This window comes from Lagenorhynchus albirostris, chromosome 2 (assembly GCF_949774975.1).
Source record: "Lagenorhynchus albirostris chromosome 2, mLagAlb1.1, whole genome shotgun sequence".
Lineage (NCBI taxonomy): Eukaryota > Metazoa > Chordata > Mammalia > Artiodactyla > Delphinidae > Lagenorhynchus > Lagenorhynchus albirostris.
Window position 1 is genome coordinate 54,860,467 of NC_083096.1, and position 17,765 is coordinate 54,878,231.

A 17,765-nucleotide genomic window follows, 5' to 3' on the forward strand; every position below is an offset into this window, starting at 1 on the left:
AAGATGACAGAGTCAGAAACAAAGTTTCCACAGAATACGCAGTTTCCTTGTCATGCAAGTCATCATACATGAGAAGAAAGACCTTTCAAATTTGAGCTGACATCTCCCATAAGTCCAGGGTCTATTTGATGTGCCCTCTTCAGCTTGGTCACAAATATAATCTATCTACCTTCTGGATATAGAGCTGTACCAGATGTGTTATGCAAAGAACCTTTAATAAACCATCCTTTTACTGTCTCCAAAATCAGAAGCAAGAATTAGGACTAGGTAATTGATGCCGAAAACTCGGCTTCTGTGCACCAGTGCCGAATTGAATCTCAGAGACAGAGTTTTCGGTGAAGTAGAAAACAATAGTTTTTTTGCTTTGCCAGGCAAAGGGGGACACAGCGGGCTCCTGCCCTGAAAAACTGTGTGTCCCAACTGGGAGGATTTGGTGACTTTTACAGCAACAGTTCAAGGGTGGGGTTGCTGATAAGATTAGGGTGTGTGAAAGGCCTACACTCCTTTAATCTGGTCTCAGGTAATCTCTTGATGGGCTTCTCTGGTTTCTTTAATCTGGCCTCAGGTGGCCTTCTCTGGTGCTCCTCCCTTGTCTCTGAATCCTCTCCCTTCTCTGATTAGCAACTGTTGGAATCTGCCTTTGGGGACTCAGGAAGGTCACAGAGGCTGGAGTCTGTTCCCTGCAAATAAGGAACATGGGACACAGAAAGGTTTCCGTGCCCGGGAGCCCCAGAGGGTCCTGCTCAGTTTCATAATTAGAGTGCATTCCTGTTATAATATGCTAATCTTTCATGTTCAACTACCAAACATACGACATAATAGTAAGAAGGGATGAATGATAAACACAAAATCTTTGGTTGAAGGTTTTGGGTGTACTCAGTTAATCCTTTAAGAATCAGAAAGCAGTAGGAAGTATAATCAGGCCAGGAGACAAAATCAAATTGACAGAGTGCATCACCACTCCAAGCAAGGATTCTACACTGGTTTTGATCACAATTAGAGAAAAAAAGGAGACCACGATCACAATCAAAAGAACAAGGGTTACAATTAAGCAGAATTTGCTTTCCTCATCTAAATTTGGGTCCTCACCCGCTAGCTGCTGCCCACCTGTAGGCCCTGCTACACATATCCTCCAGCCCCACGTCACAGTGGCTAGGCATAGTGAATCCTCACAACCTGAGTGCTGATCAAGCCGCCATCAGGACTAAATCCACAGTGTCTCTGGCTCTTGTTTTTCTAGTCACTGCTGGCAATGTAAACATTTCCTGTCTCTTGTTCTCTAATCCTCAAAATGCTCTGGTCCTGGGGCTTTCCTGGTGGCGCAATGGTTGAGAGTCCGCCTGCCGATGCAGGTGACACAGGTTCGTGCCCCGGTCCGGAAAGATCCCACATGCCGCGGAGCGGCTGGGCCCGTGAGCCATGGCCGCTGAGACTGCGCGTCCAGAGCCTGTGCTCCGCAACGGGAGAGGCCACAGCAGTGAGAGGCCCACGTACTGCAAAAAAAAAAAAATGCTCTGGTCCTTTCTCCTAAACCAGTCTCCTACTCTTCCCTCTCCTTCCCAAACCCCTGCAGGGTATTCCACTCCAGAGTACAACCAACTCTGCTATGTTCTCAACCTCCCTGCCAAACATTTCCCCTGCCTGCTTGCTTTCACAGGAAGAGTGAAATCTCAGTGATCCACATAACAACCTGTATTATGATTCCCATTTTTCAGCATATGAACTTGACTAGCCTAAGGTTATATATGCATTTAGTAGTAGCAGGCTAGGATCATTTGCCAAGCCTCCTAATGTGTAGTTTAAGGGCATTTTCACCACACAGTGCTGGCGTAATGTACTTAATAAGGGCTTATATGATGACCAAATGAATGAACTATACTAGCTATCCCCAAATTTTCTGGGATTTATTCTTTTCCATATGGACCTAACTAGACCAATTTGTAGAATCACCATCAAATGACAGTAAGAAACCTTGTTTTTCAATGATCTCAAAGTCAAACTATTGGACAACTGAGCTATGGAAAACACAAACAAGAACTTGGAGAAAAAAAAATCTTTAGATAGCAAAATAGCTCTCACTAATACCAGGAAAAAAATTTATTCAATTTTAATTTCATTTACACTTAGAATTAGTTTGGTAATACGATTTTATAGTTTACAGATATCAGAAGCAGCAAAGTAAAAGACAAAGTATGTGGTAGATAGGGTTAGGGGCAGAGACTGTTGAGACAGTTGCCAGAATCAAAATATTAGATCTGATAGAAACAGAAGATAAACTTTAAAAAAAATGTGTAGCTATCCGGGCTCATTTAGTGGAGCCAATAGCCCTTCAATAGTTAACATTAGTTCACTGTGATAATCTCAGCAATGTTAACGAACGCTTACATTATATTTGAAACATCGTGCTTAAGGGAGCATAGTCTGTGTTTTAAATAAAAAGTAGATTTTCTTTAAGTTTGGGAAGCTAACGAGGTAACTTTCAGTTATCAGAAAATTTTATATATGTAAACTCTTTAAATAAGTTCATAATAATAAAGTATTATTGCACCTGCTTACATGAAACACTAGATATTATCCACAAAAATGAAGAAAAGTAAAGACTTCATAAGCCTTCAACTGAAGTAGAATAGTGTGGCCAGACTGTGCAAACGAAGGTATTTTTAGACCTCTAAGTTGTTGGAAATCAGGAAAAACTTGCTATTCTACCCAGTGCTTTACTTCACTACAAAATGTATCCTGATTTCCTAAGAAGAGAATAAAAAAGGCAACTTTAGTCAGATATTTAAAAATATCTATTTTTCTCTTTTAAATAAGACTTATTCCCATTTAGGGATACAATGAGAGGTATCACTAAATTACAGTAACCTTCCTTAGGCCAACATTTGGGCACTACAAATAGGTTGCTTTTCTTTTTTTTAAAATAAATTTACTTATTTATTTATATATTCATTTATGGCTGCATTGGGTCTTCGTTGCTACGCGTGGGCATTCTCTAGTTGCAGCGAGCTGGGGCTACTGTTTGTTGCGGTGCACAGGCTTCTCATCGCGGTGGCTTCCCTTGTTGCAGAGCAGGGGCTCTAGGCGCATGGGCTTCAGAGCTGCAGCCCGCAGGCTCACTGGTTGTGGCTCGCAGGCTCTAGAGTGCAGGTTCAGTAGCTGTGGCGCACGGGCTTAGTTGCTCCACAGTATGTGGGATCTTCCCAGACCAGGGCTTGAACCCCTGTCCCCTGCACTGGCAGGCAGATTCTTAACCACTGTGCCACCAGGGAAGTTCCAATAGGTTGTTTTTTAAGATGACAATGTCAATGCAAGCTTTGGTCCTCAGCCTGCTAGTCAACAATGAAGTAAATTAAAAGCGAACCACCTTTCACTCTCCCAAGCCACCATATGAACTAAATCCCCCATTATTTTGTTGTCCACCTACTTTTACATGGTCCAACTTTTGCCTAATTGAGCTGAGATATATTTTTAAAAGAAAAAAATTGTTATATATTTTCAAGATGCTTCCCCCTTCAGGAATATGTAATTTGTAGCAATTTGATTGTTACTGAGGGGTAAATAAGTGTTCCTAATAGGATTGAAAGGGTTAAAGCATTTGCAGAATTATTAAGAGTAAAAACAACAAGTAAATGCATTGTTATGGCTACTTATTTATAGTGCAAAGTCTAACTCCAAGTGCAAGATAATAAATGAGTCAACATCCACTGAATATTTTCTATGTGCCAAGATCTAAATTAATTACACCAAAAACATGTCCTTACTTAATCCCACGACAACCTGAAATTCCATTTTACTCACAAGAAAATTAAGATTTAGAGAAGTCAAATTAAATTTCCCAAGGTCACACAGCTATTAAGTGGATTTAAACTTACACAGTATAACTCTAGAACTCATATTCTTAACCGCTAAGTTAGAGAAGATGGCTCAAGGAATAAATGAATGAATGAATGAATGAATCACTTAGTTGGGTATTATTTAATGCGGCCTCTAATTCCTAAAGGATTAAAGTGATTCTTCCCATTTAAAGGCAAGTACATTTTGAGAGCAGGGAGGAGAAAGATAACAAATAGGTGACTTCTACCAAAACCAAATTTTATTATTTGTCTCCATATTGAAAACAGACAAAAATTAGCTGACTGCTTGCAGGATGTGAAGCAATAGAAACTCAGCTTGCCATGAAAAGAAAGGGTCACCACCTTCCTCCAGTGACAACAGACTGAGATCAGCCTTGTGTGTGTGAAGGAGTAGTTCCTTAACTGATTGCGAAGCTGCTGTTTCAAAATTCAGTCACAGCCTGGCAAAACCTTCACTTTGAAGAACACCTACAAGTAATTGCCCCAAATTAAATAATTGCTCCAAAGTGCAGATCATTGTGTTCCTAGGTAGGCCAACAACTGAGCACCCACAATCTTGCATAAAGGAAGGCTGACAGCAGAGCACTCACTGAAACAAAGACACTGAACATTTTGGCTCTGATGAGCAGGCAATCGTGGGCTCACAGGGGGCTGACAGATTGCGTGAGAAGCTGTCAAAAACTGCACTGACAGCACTGAGAACAAATGCTGAAAAGGTAGTGTCAAAAAGTGCCAGAAGTGCTTCAGCACCTGGGTCCTTAGGGATCAAAATAAAAGGGAAATAAGTACTATGTGGAAATGGAAATCCAAACAACAAGGCAGTGAATAATTATCAAACCAGGTAAATGGAGCAGGCTCGCAGGCAAATACAACTAAAGCTAGAGGAAATAGGTGCTGCCCTTTCTGGCCCATCCAACAATGGGACACGTCACCCGAGGAAGGGGCAATGAATAAATGAGACAGCATATAAAAAGCATATCAAATGAATTGAGCACTTGCTAAGTATTCAGTAAATGCTAGTGATTATTATTAGGTTCACATATTTATTGTCTGCCACATCTTACATTTTCTATGTATATTTTTTCGCTAATTCTCTCAGTAACTCTATGGCATATGTGTTACTGCCACCATTTTAGAAATGAGGAAACTGAGGTTAGGAGACATCACACTGTTAGTAAATGGTAAAGACAAGACTAGAATTTATGTATGTCTGACCCCCCAAAAAAACAAAACCATGCCTTCTTTCACTGATTCCACCTCTACTGCAAAGTCAGGCAGATTTTGGTGAGATATCTGTTATGAATTAAAGACAGTCATAATTCTTGGACACTTCTCCCATTGAGAGGTGGGGTCTTGATCCTCTCCTCTTGAATCTGGGAAGACTGTGCTACTGCTTTGACCAACAGAATGTGGTAGAAGTGAAGCTATGCCAGTACTCTGGGCCCAGGTCCCATAAGAGACTGACAGCTTCCACGTCCTATCTCATGGAGTGCTTGCTCTTGGAAGCCAGCCACTATGTAAGAAGTACAATTACACTTAGACTCCCATGCTCTAAAAGGCCAAATAAAGAAGAAGGGACCTGCAGGACAAGATGCCATGCACAGAAGGAGAGGCAAGGATCACCCAGATGCCAGATATGTGAGTGAAGATGTCATCTTGAAAGTGAATCCTCCAGCCTCAGGTGCCCCAGCAGATGCCATGTAGATCAGAGATGAAGCACATTAGCTAAATTCTTCTCAAATTCCTGACTTATGAAATTGTCAACAAAATAAATGGCTATTTAAAATTTTTAAACCCCTTTCATTTTGAAATAATTTCAGGTTTAGAAAAAATTTGCAAAAATAGGACCAAGAGTTTCTGCATACCCTTCACCTGGCTTTATCAGATGTTAACATCTTACATAACCACAGTATAACTATCAAAACCAAGAAAATAATATTCAAATTTCGCCAATGTCCCATGAATGTCTTTTTTCTGGTCCAGGATCCAATAGTTGTCATGTCTCCTTAGTCTTGCATCTGGGACGGTATTCAGTCTTTGTCTTCCACAAACTTGACACTTTTTTAAAGAGTACTGGCCAGTTATTTTGTAGAATGTCCCTCAATTTGATTTTTCTGATGTTTCCTTATGATTCAACTTAGATTATGTATTCTTGGCACATATACCACAGAAGCAATATTGTGTCAGCGCATCACATCAGGAGGCTACATAATATCACTATGTCTTGCTCTAAGATCATTGTTTTAAAGCCACTCAGGTTTGATGTAGTTTGTTATGCACATCAGGTAACCTGAGAAGAAACCCTTCAGCTTCTCTTTGTTAAATGTCTTACTTCTGTGATCTATAAAGTAATGCATTTTTTTTTCCACAGAAAAAAGAGAGTGACAGATAATTACCATGCAAATATAAAGAAGTAAATACTGGCTGCTCTTAAATATAGTTCCTATAACAAGAATGCTGTAAATGTCAGCCAAAATGTATTTTACTTTATTCTGTGTTTCTCGTATTGTAAGCACTTTACAAGTTCAGTTTTTTAGGATGACTAAATGATGGACTTTGATGGAGTAATAAGTAAAATGATGTGATGTTTTGGCTTTTGGTTTGTTTCTGGATTTCCACTAGAGGTCAGGATTGCAGCACTGAAAACCAAGAAGGAGCTTTTAAAAAAAGATTTCGGGGACTTTCACAGCAGCCTTGAATACAAATTCACTGTAAGTTCTAATGTTTCAAAACCCTCAGGGATAAGTCCTCCCTTATGTCTACTACTAATTCACTAATATATTATAAAATCTAACAAAACTTGGATGATTCCCACCCTTCCTTTCCCCCAGTTGTATTATATATTGTCCATTTTTGTTATAGAATCATTTGTTAATTTTTCATAAGTAGAGTGGTGAAGAAGAGTTCAAGAATGGAGAGGGATGAAAAGTGAATGTAACATGAATGCATCTGTCTGGTTGTGGGTGATTATCTTTGCTTGACTTGGATTTGTTTTTTGAGTGAAGTACTGAAAACAGGTATATCTATAAAGTCTGAGTCCTTAATTATGAGTGACTCTGGGAAGAATTCTTAGAGGTTAGTGTCATCTGAATTAAATAAACCTCTCAGAAGCAAGGCATATAAAATAAGAGAAAAAAATTAAATTATAGCTTTTGACAAGTGTTCGTGAAATCTGTGTACCAGGCATTCTGAGAACTGCTTAGCATATACAAGCACTTGTATGTTTACAAGGATGGGTAAATCATCCCTCTACCAAGGGACTTCCAGACTAGGATAGGAGATAAAAATGTAAACAGACAACATATCACCCCTGGGTAAAAAGGAGAGGTGTAACCTGGAAAGCACTTTGTAGTTCCTATAAAGATGTCCTACTGGCAATGAACACTGGCAATCACCTTTCTGTTCTCCTCAAATCCCTTCAAGTCATGATGTGCCTTGGATTATGCTGTCTTCTAGCTACAGTTATCAGTCAGTGATCCCAGGCTGCAGGGGTGTGTTTTTTTGTTTTTTGGGTTTGTTTTTTTCAGAACGCCGGCCTCTCACTGTTGTGGCCTCTCCCATTGCGGAGCACAGGCTCCGGACGCGCAGGCTCAGCGGCCATGGCTCACGGGCCCAGCCGCTCCACGGCATGAGGGATCTTCCCAGACCGGGGCACAAACCCGTGTACCCTGCATCGGCAGGCGGACTCTCAACCACTGCGCCACCAGGGAAGCCCCTGCAGGGGTGTTTTTGATTCCCTTCATAAGGACAAAGTACTCTCACCAATTGCTAACTACCAGCTGATCTTGATTCTCTCCTTCCTCCAATCTCCTGCTAGAGTTTCCCTTGACCCAACTCACCCAGAAGCCAGAAGGTATAGGAACTCTGTTAGAGTTCTTGTACCTACACCCCCGCCTTTCTTTTAAAATAAAAAAAATGAGAGATGAGAGAGATGTAGATGTATGAGAGATGTGGAAGCTGAAACAAGTTGCTGAAGGTTCATTAATTCACCCAAGATCACACACAAATGTTTGAAGCTGGGATTCAAGACAGGCAGTCTGTCTCCAGAGATTAAGTGTTTGAAATGACCATGGTACACTATACATTTTCCTCAAATTTGAAGCTATTAATTTAAAGTCAGAATAAGATTATTTTAAAGGTTAGCTGAATTAACAATGTAGATATTTTAATACTGCATCTTCAGACTAAACATGGCTCCAGAAGACCATTAGCTAAGAGATACATGAGAGTGTATCAATTTATCATTACAAGGTATATATTAATACATCAACTTGAGCGGCATTAAATATATGCTTGTGAGACAATAGAAAATACACATTGGCCTCTGCCCGGGTTGTTGGCACAGAGCTCCAGAAACCCTTGTAATTTCCAAAGTGATAAGAACACTCAGAGCATCTCTGTTCGAATATTTCGTCTTTGACACTAGTTCCTGACACAGAGCTCTCGGAAGCTTTGTAATTTCCTGGGTGACAGGAGTGTCTTTTGTTCTAGTGAAGCAAGAACTGTGGGTGGATTCCTGGATGGCTCCTGGATGAGGGCTGGTCTCTGAAAGATCAAGCCATGATTAGAAGCTTGGAATTTCCGGACCTGGCCCACACTCTCTTGAGAAGGGAGAAGGGTTGAAAATGAAGTTAATGATCAACCAAGCCTGTGTTATGAAGCCTCCATAAAAATCCCAATAGTATGGGATTTGGAGAGCTCCTAGGTTGGCGAACACATCCACACGGGGAGAGTAATGTACCCCAGACTCCACGGGGACAGAAGCTTCTGGGCTTGGGACACTCCCAAACCTTGTCTTATGTATCTCTTCATCTGGCTATTCATCTGTATCCTTTATCATATCCTTTAATAAACTGGGAAAGGTAAGTGAATGTTTCCCTGAGCTCTATGAGCCCCTCTAGCTAATTAACTGAACTTGGGGAGGGGGTCATGAGAACCTCTGATTTGTAGCCAAAATGCACAGAATTGTGGGTAACCTGGGGACCTATCACTTTCAACTGGCATCTGAAGTAGGGTGGGAGCACGGTGCTGTGGGACTGAGCCTTTAACCTGTGGGATCTGACACTATATCCAGGTAGACAGTGTTGGAATTTAGTTAAATTGTAGGGCACCCAGCTGGTGTTGCAGAGAACTGCTTGGTGTGGGGAAAAACATCCACGCATTTGGAGACTAAAAGCGTCAGAAGTGAAGTGTTCTGTGTGAGTGTGCTAGGAGTATGAGAGCAAAGGAGACACACTGAGAAGAAACACAGGAGATAACACTGAACTGAGATTTTCCCCTACAGCAGGAGGGAAAAGCAGGTCTTTTCCCTTTACGGTGCTAAACCAGGGAATCCCAACCGGAAGATTTAGACCTACCGGTAAACTATAAGGTCTTCCTTGATAACTCTCTCAGTAGGCTGCTACCATGTCATGTACCATCATGCACGATGTCAAGAGGGAATGGCACTTTCCCCCCTGCTGCTTGTAGGGATTTCACTGGTGGTACCCACTCCCCCCAAAACCCACCCTCCTTAGTCATCTCATAGCTTTGGGGAAATGAAAAACAGGTTCTTCTCAAGGAATTCCCCCATATTAGACCATGCCCTGAACCTCTGGACCTTACTGTATGGTGTTTTTCTCTACCTGGAACATTCTTCCCTCTTCTCTTAGTTACTGTTCCCCTTGTCTAGGTCTGGGATTAGACACTAATTCCTCTGGGAGGCTTTTTGGCTTTTCATTGCTGGGTTAGGTACTCCTCAGTAGTGATCTTTAAAAGCACCTATGTTCTCCATATCACAGCACTCATTCTACTGCTGTGTAACTACTCATTTACCGGTCTCTATCTCCCTGTAAGTTACATGAGGGCAGAACCCTGCCTGTGTCTTTACTGGTATATTTCCATCTCTTGGGACACTACTTGGAACAGAGTAGGTGCTCAGAATTAGTTGAAAGAATTGATGAAATGAATAGGGTTGTTAGGATCAAGGAAAAAAACCTTGAATGAGAATTAAAATTCATGAAATGTTCTTCAAACTAATTTGTTTCCACAATTTCTTGATATTAACTACATACTTTTTTTTTTGGTTGTTGAGCCTCCTTTTCAGGTTATTTGGAAAGATAAACATGTTATGCTCAGTTCCTTTTTAAATGTAAAAATTGAGCTCCTGGAGAGTAACACTAAAATACATACATGTTATCTTTCATCTTTTTCTGTCCCAGAAGGTTCATTACTTCTTTCCAAATCTGAAAACTAGGTTATAGTGCATCAGGAAAAACAAACCAATTACACATTAATCACGGTCTTCAGAGATAAAAAGGAACTGATATTTTAAGTACTCTCAAAGCAGAATCATACCAAAAAACAAAACTCAAGAATTTTCAGTCAAATATACAGTTGAGAGGATTTAAAAACCTCAAGAAATTGTATGTAGGGGCTTCCCTGGTGGCACAGTGGTTAAGAAGCCACCTGCCAATGCAGGGGACACGGGTTCGAGCCCTGGTCCGGGAAGATCCCACATGCCGCAGAGCAACTAAGCCCGTGCACCACAACTACTGAGCCTGTGCTCTAGAGCCCGTGAGCCACAACTACTGAGCCCACGTGCCACAACTACTGAAGCCCACATGCCTAGAGCCTGTGCTCCGCAACAAGAGAAGCCACTGCAACGAGAAGCCCACGCACTGCAACGAAGAGTAGCCCGTGCTCGCCGCAACTAGAGAAAGCCTGTGCGCAGCAACAAAGACATAACATGGCCAAAAATAAAAATAAATAAATAAAATTTTAAAAAAGTAACAGCTGTTAACGTTAAAAAAAAAGAAATTGTATGTAATTTTGCTTGGCTGATGAATCCAGTGAATGGCTGCACCTAGACTAACACACCAGGGAAGGTCCTGCATAGTTAATTCTTACCCCTCCATGGCTGAAGTCTTGAGGTTTGTGTCATGGTGGGAAACCATTAGTGAGTGTATTCATCTTTGTAGACCCCTTCTCCTTCTCTGTCCTCACTCAGTATATGGGTAAATGTTGGTGAAGCTTAAACACTAGGGACAGTAGATGTACAAGAGATACAGGAGGAAAGCACTGAAAACAAGTCTGAAAACTTAAACCAGGTAAACAACTCCACTGTTGCCCACCATGTCTCTGTCAAGGTATAAGAAGAATATTACTAATTACAGGAATTTACAAAATTTTAAAAATCTCCAGATGGGGCAGCTCCATCTTTCTCTCCACTGCCTGGCCCCTACCACCCAGAGCCACTAGCAGCCTGGTCTGAATAAAAATGCAGTGCAAACTTTAAAAATCAGAATGATATACCCTGGGGATAACCAAGGAGCCCAAATTTCTTTCTGCCTCTGAGATAGACGTAGCTTCTTTCTGCCAACAACCACACAGGACTTAGTACCAAACTGAACACACCACTTTACAGAAGCCATTCCATGGTAAACCTTAATTGCTACCATCTCATATAGGCTTTACTGAAAAGAACTTCTGAGTACACTGTCTCATTCAACTGTAACAATATTTGTTCATAGACAAGCTGATAGTAATACCTCCATTTTACAAAGGAAGCTCAAATATGCTAGGTGATTTATTTTAATTCACAGAATTAGAACTGGAATGGCAAGCTTCCTGACTCTAATCCAGTTCTTTGTCATTAGATGAGTGGTTCTCAGTCCAGGCTTTTTATTAGAATCACCTGGGATGCTTTTATAACACACAAATGCAGGGGTTCCACCTCAGATCAAAGAAATAAAAAATCTCAAGGGTAGAGCTTGGCCACTTGTATTTTTAAGAATTTTCCAAGAGCCTCTAATTTGAATTCAGACTGAGAGCGGAGCATTACCTAATGCAAGCCAACTGCTCATTAGAATCACCTAGGGAGCTTTCCTAACACCCCAAGGTCTAATTTTATTGATCTGGGTGGGGCCAGGTGATTATAATATGCAGCCAGGTGTGGGAATCACCACACAATGCCTCTAACAAGCACATCTTAAAACTCAAAGTCTGCTTTTGGCTATTTCATAATATTTTAAATGTTTCTAAAGGTCACATGTGGAACGTTCTTAAAGTCAAACATCGAAATTAAATGTCACTAAAAATATTGTGAGTTGAATTACAGCATTATTTAATTAAAAGGTACGGAATCTAGCTGAAGAAGATGATGATGATAGAAACAGAAGCAACCGGACTTCCCTGGGGGCACAGTGGTTAAGAATCCACCTGCCAATGCAGGGGACAGGGGTTCGAGCCCTGGTCCGGGAAGATCCCACATGCCGTGGAGCAACTAAGCCCGTGCGCCACAACTGAGCCTGCTCTCTAGAGCCTGCAAGCCACAACTACTAAGCCTGCGCACCTAGAGCCCATGCTCCGCAACAAGAGAAGCCACCACAATAAGAAATCCGCGCACCGCAACCAAGAGTAGCCCACGCTCGCAGCAACTAGAGAAAATCCCGCACGCAGCAACGAATACTAAACGCAGTCCAAAATAAAAATTAATTAATTAATTAATTAAAAAAAAGAAATAGAATATATCTTTAAAATTATATATATAAAAATATATCTTAAAAAATATATATATATCTTAAAAAAAAAGACTGATATGGTGCTCAGTATAGTTTTTTAGAAATTGTGGTCAAATAAATGAAGATGTTAAATAATCTCTCCATAATCTATTAATACCAATCATGTGTTATAAAAAAACTGGAACATATTCAATTCTCTAATGAATGGTCCTTTCAAGTATATTCATGTAGGTAATAATCCACTAAGAAAAGATAGTTGGGGCTTCCCTGGTGGTGCAGTGGCTGAGAGTCCGCCTGCCGATGCAGGGGCCAAGGGTTCGTGACCCAGTCCGGGAAGATCCCACGTGCCGCGGAGCGGCTGGGCCCGTGAGCCATGGCCGCTGAGCCTGCGCGTCCGGAGCCTGTGCTCCGCAACGGGAGAGGCCACAACAGTGAGGGGCCCGCGTACCGCAAAAAAAAAAAAAAAGATAGTTGATGCTTCCTACAGCGAGTAAATCAATATATCAGATTTTATTTGAATTATGCAAAAAATCTCATCAAGTACTTAAAATATCAAGGTAAATTATATTTATGCATTTAAAAATGAATATATGACAAATTCTAAAAAAGCATACTATATTCTCTATAAAATATGAACATAACTCTAACATAAATCAAAACTAAAATATAATATATAGAAAACTCACAACCTCTAGCATGGATGAATTTTATAATGGAAAATATCTGACCTTTTATTTCAATGAGTACAGCAAAAAAAGAGAGATATGATGTATATCTGAGAAAATGACTAATAAAAACATAAACGCTGGGATCCACTGAAGGCTAGTCTATATACCCCACCAGTAGAAAAAAAAAATAAAGTGGTCCCTTTGAATGTTGTTGAAAATAGGTTACTTGTGTCCAATTTCACAAATGTCTTCAGTGATTTATGTCCATGTATATATGTGTACATATTTATATACAGGTGGTATTATTCTGTTTTAATAGGAAACTATACAATTGGCTATTTTATTTTAATTAATTAATTAATTTTAATATCTTTATTGGAGTATAATTGCTTTACAATGTTGTGTTATACAATTGGCTATTTTTAAATCTACAGGAAATACGATGAAATGAGTTAAGCTTAATAAAAGTGCAAACAGGAAAATTTGGAAGTGATAAAATTTGGCAGATTAATGGTGAGAAAAGAACAGCATATAATGAACAACTAAGCAAAATAAATGTCAATTTAGCAGGTCAATTTTATGAAACTGGTAATAGAAAAAATTTCAGAGAAAACAAGCTATCAATATTATTTTATTTAAAAATTCCAATGAAAGTCAGAACTTCTCTGGCGGTCAAGTGGTTAAGACTCTGCGCTTCCAATGCAGGGGGCACGGGTTTGATCCCTGCTTGGGGAACTAAGATCCCGCATGCCGAGCAGCACGGCCAAAAAGAAAGAAAAAAAAAAAAAACCCAATGAAAATCAACATTTGCTCATCGATTACAAATGTGCCCCAAATTTTAACATAAATACATATTACCTGCTTGACCAGAAACCACATTCCTTACTAGAAGAGAAAATATACATGTTTTGAAAATAATAATTTTTTACTGCAACCTGAAAACTTAATTTTGAAACTAAAAATGTTTACAATACAGAAATGACACATTTTTAAATGTAACAAAATATTCTGATGAGCAATTGATTTTCCTTGAATACAAAAACAGTTATAAGTTGGCAAAGGTCCTATTTTCTATAGCTCTATGATGTTCCTAGTCAAGCATTTTTGCACAGCAATCTTAATAATTTAGAGTATAATTTTCCCTTTTCCACCTATCCATTCATACATCATGGATATGTAGAATCTACCACCTCTGACCCATGAGCTATAATGATTATCCACTTTTTTAGAAAGCAAAAGGTAAATGAGATTCCAGTATATTTTCAATTAAGTACTATGATTTATGCAGCAAACCTTTTATTTATTTTTTTTTTGCGGTACACGGGCCTCTCACTGTTGTGGCCTCTCCCGTTGCGGAGCACAGGCTCTGGACGCACAGGCCCAGTGGCCATGGCTCACGGGCCCAGCCGCTCCGTGGCATGTGGGATCTTCCCGGACCGGGGCACGAACCCGTGTCCCCTGCATCGGCAGGCGGACTCTCAACCACTGCGCCACCAGTGAAGCCCGCAAATCATTTTTTGTTAGTAATTAGCTATCATGGAGTAAAACAGCGAGGACTTCAGGTACCATAAGTATAGTCATTTGATTGCTCTAGGATATAATTCAGGTCATTCACAATTATGCTAAGCTATAAAATGGATGGGGGGAGCTTGTTCCTTTATTAAGAGCTGACCAAAAGAAAGGTATCTATCTAAAGGAGGCACATAATTGAATCACTTATACTGGAAGTTCTTTTCCAAGAAATCCTGGCCTCACATCAAGGAACTATACTAGAAATCACAGATCTGCCTGCCATAGTGAGGAGATGTCTCCATTTAAGAAAAGATAGACGAATTAGTTCAGTTAATTTGGTCTGAGGTCTACTAAATGACAAAACAAAAACAAACAAGTTAAAAGTGATAGCTATAACAAATCAAAGAGACCTAATTAATAAAGGACACTGTAGCAACAGAAATATGGTAGTTGCTGCAAAAATTCTATAATTATAGGGAAAAATTCCAGAAGCCCTGTGAAATTCATTCCCATTTAAACATAGTAAATTAAGCCTCCTATTAAACAATCTGGAAATTCACTGTAGAAATTCATTAATGCTGTAAACCGAAAGTTTCAGAGCAGGAGTTAAAAGATCTGTATCATAATTCCATTTCTGCCACCAACTGGCTTAGGTAAGTGTCTTAACCTCTCTGTGAGTTAAGATTCTTAAATAATAAAATGCGGAACACTGGTTAAAAATAATAAAGGGGGTTTTGTTGAAAGTTCACTTCCTGAATCCCACCCTGTAAGATTCTGATTCTTAGTGCATTGATTCTTAGAGGTTTTAGCACATGGCCTCAGTCTCAAAGAAGAGTAAGGATTTCTACAAGCCAGTATTTAAGAGGCTGAGTATCAAGATAGGTTTGATTCTAGCTCATCTCATCTTGTGCCTCATTTATAATAGATGACATCTGACCTTCTCCTAAGACCAAGTTTTCATCTCCTTATTGAATTCTGGTTCTGAACTGTTACCTTTGTCTAAGTTGCTGTCTTGAGAACTTGCTCAATTCTCCAGGCGTTTTTAGGACAGGGACCTTATTTTACTGTTACTAGTCCCCTCTTTGGAAATGAGGTCCTGCTTCCAAATCTTACCCATTTGGGTAGGGAGCTTTAGTGGACCTACCTTCCATTCTGAATACTACCCTTTTCTGGGGTCCTTATAGTCATGCTTGGTGTTCCTGCTAAGAGCTATTCTTTCTTTCAATATACTAACACTTACCAACATCTGTAGTAGGAATTCTAAAGATAAATAAACCACAGTCCTGCCCTTGAACATTACATGCTCTAGTAAAGGCATGAAATGATTCCCCATCAGGCTGCCCACTACAGTTTCCTTTGCAGGATTCTCCATACTTTCTTGTCTAATGTTGGGTGCCACAGCTTCAGTCTTTGATCCTCCTTTATTGACACTCACTCCCTAGGTGACCCCATCAAGTCCTCTTTAAATACATACTATATACTGATGACTCCAAAATCAGCATCTTTAGCCTCACTATCTCCTCTGAATTCAGACTCATTTATCCAGCTACCTCAAGATCTCTGTTTGTAAGGCCATATAGGAATAGGATATGTCTGAATCTGAACTCTTTATTTTTCCCACAAACCTGTTCTTCCTCTAACCTTTGCCACCTCAGTTAACATGCAACTGCATTCTTCTAGTTGTTCATGCAAAAAACTTTAGAATTTTCCTCTATTTCTCTCACAACCCACAATCAATCCATCAGCAAATCTTGTAGAATCTACATTCAAAATATATCCAAAATTCAACTATTTCTTATCAACTATTTCTTATCATCTCTCCCACCCTAGCCCAAGCCACCATCCCCTCATGACCTGGATTAATGCAATAGCCTTCTGGTATCCCTACTACCTCTTGGCCCTCCACAATCTATTGTCAAAACAGCAACCAGAGTGACCCTTTTATTTTTTTAATTTTTTTTTAAATTTTATTTTTATTTTTTATATAGAAGGTTCTTATCAGTTATCCATTTTATACATATTAGTGTATATATGTCAATCCCAATCTCCCAATTCATCCCACCACCACCACCACCCACCCCCGCCACTTTCCCCCCTTGGTGTCCATACGTTTGTTCTCTACATCTGTGTCTCTATTTCTGCCTTGCAAACCAGTTCATCTGTATCATTTTTCTAGGTTCCACATATATGCATTAATATACGATATTTGTTTTTCTCTTTCTGACCAAAGTGACCCTTTTAAAAGAGACATTAGATCAAATCATTTCTCTGCTCAAAATCCTGCTTTTTTTAAAAACTTAGATAGCTTCATTAATTCAGAAGCTTGGACTGACTGATTTCCCCATTGTTTAGAACAGTGCTTGGCACATAGTAGTGTGAAATAAATAGTTGTCAAATGAATGAACAGAAGTACAGCAAAAGAGGTATGTATATGACATAGGGGGAGCCGAAAGGTAGGAACATGAGTTCCTCTTGGGTAAACTGGGAAAGGCTTCACAAAGCAGTGGATGCTTGAACAGATTTGTGGAATAAACACAAATCGGTCAGGTTAAAGTTCTGAGAGGGAGGCACCGAAAACCAATAGCATGACACCTGTAAAGTCAGAGAGAAACAAAGAAGCATGGTGCACTCTGGAACTGCATGGGATCCAGGAGAGCTGAGATGGTAAGTGTAAGTGAGCAGAGAAGACTGAGCTGAAGAGGGAGGCAGGTGCTCCACTGCTTGCTGGCTCTCCTTGCCTCTTGCAACTGTCCAGACCTTGGTCCACATTACAGTCAGTTTGAGAGGTACCTGGGCAACATCAAAGACATAAAACGCAGTAGGGTGTGGGAGGTTATGATATGGACTCTGGAGCCAGCCTTCCTAAGTCTGAAGCGACCTTTCAGTTCCTCCTACCTGGATGACTTAGAAAAATTAAACTCTCTCTGCCTCCATTTCCTCATAAAAGCGACCTATCTCAGAGCGTTGTTATGAGGATTAAATGAGTTATATGTAAAGCACTTAGAACAATGCCTGACACAGCTCAGCATTACATATCTGAACACATTATTATGGTAAAGTCTTCAAGACTGAATTTCTCAGAATTTTTACATGAAGTTTCATTTATTCGAGATCTTAAGGAACTTGCTCCATATTTTGATAAAAGCTGACCTATACATTTCTTATATAACTTCTTGAAAAAAATTTTTCTCCCAATCAATTTGATCACATCAAAGACTCAGTCTTAAAAG

At 39.9% G+C, this 17,765-nt stretch overlaps 1 protein-coding gene across 4 annotated transcripts in view; it reads right to left on the reverse strand.

Moving 5' to 3' along the window:
• Positions 1–17,765, reverse strand: part of RABGAP1L (RAB GTPase activating protein 1 like) — a 689,413-nt gene that overhangs the window by 195,342 nt on the left and 476,306 nt on the right. The window lies entirely within an intron of this gene.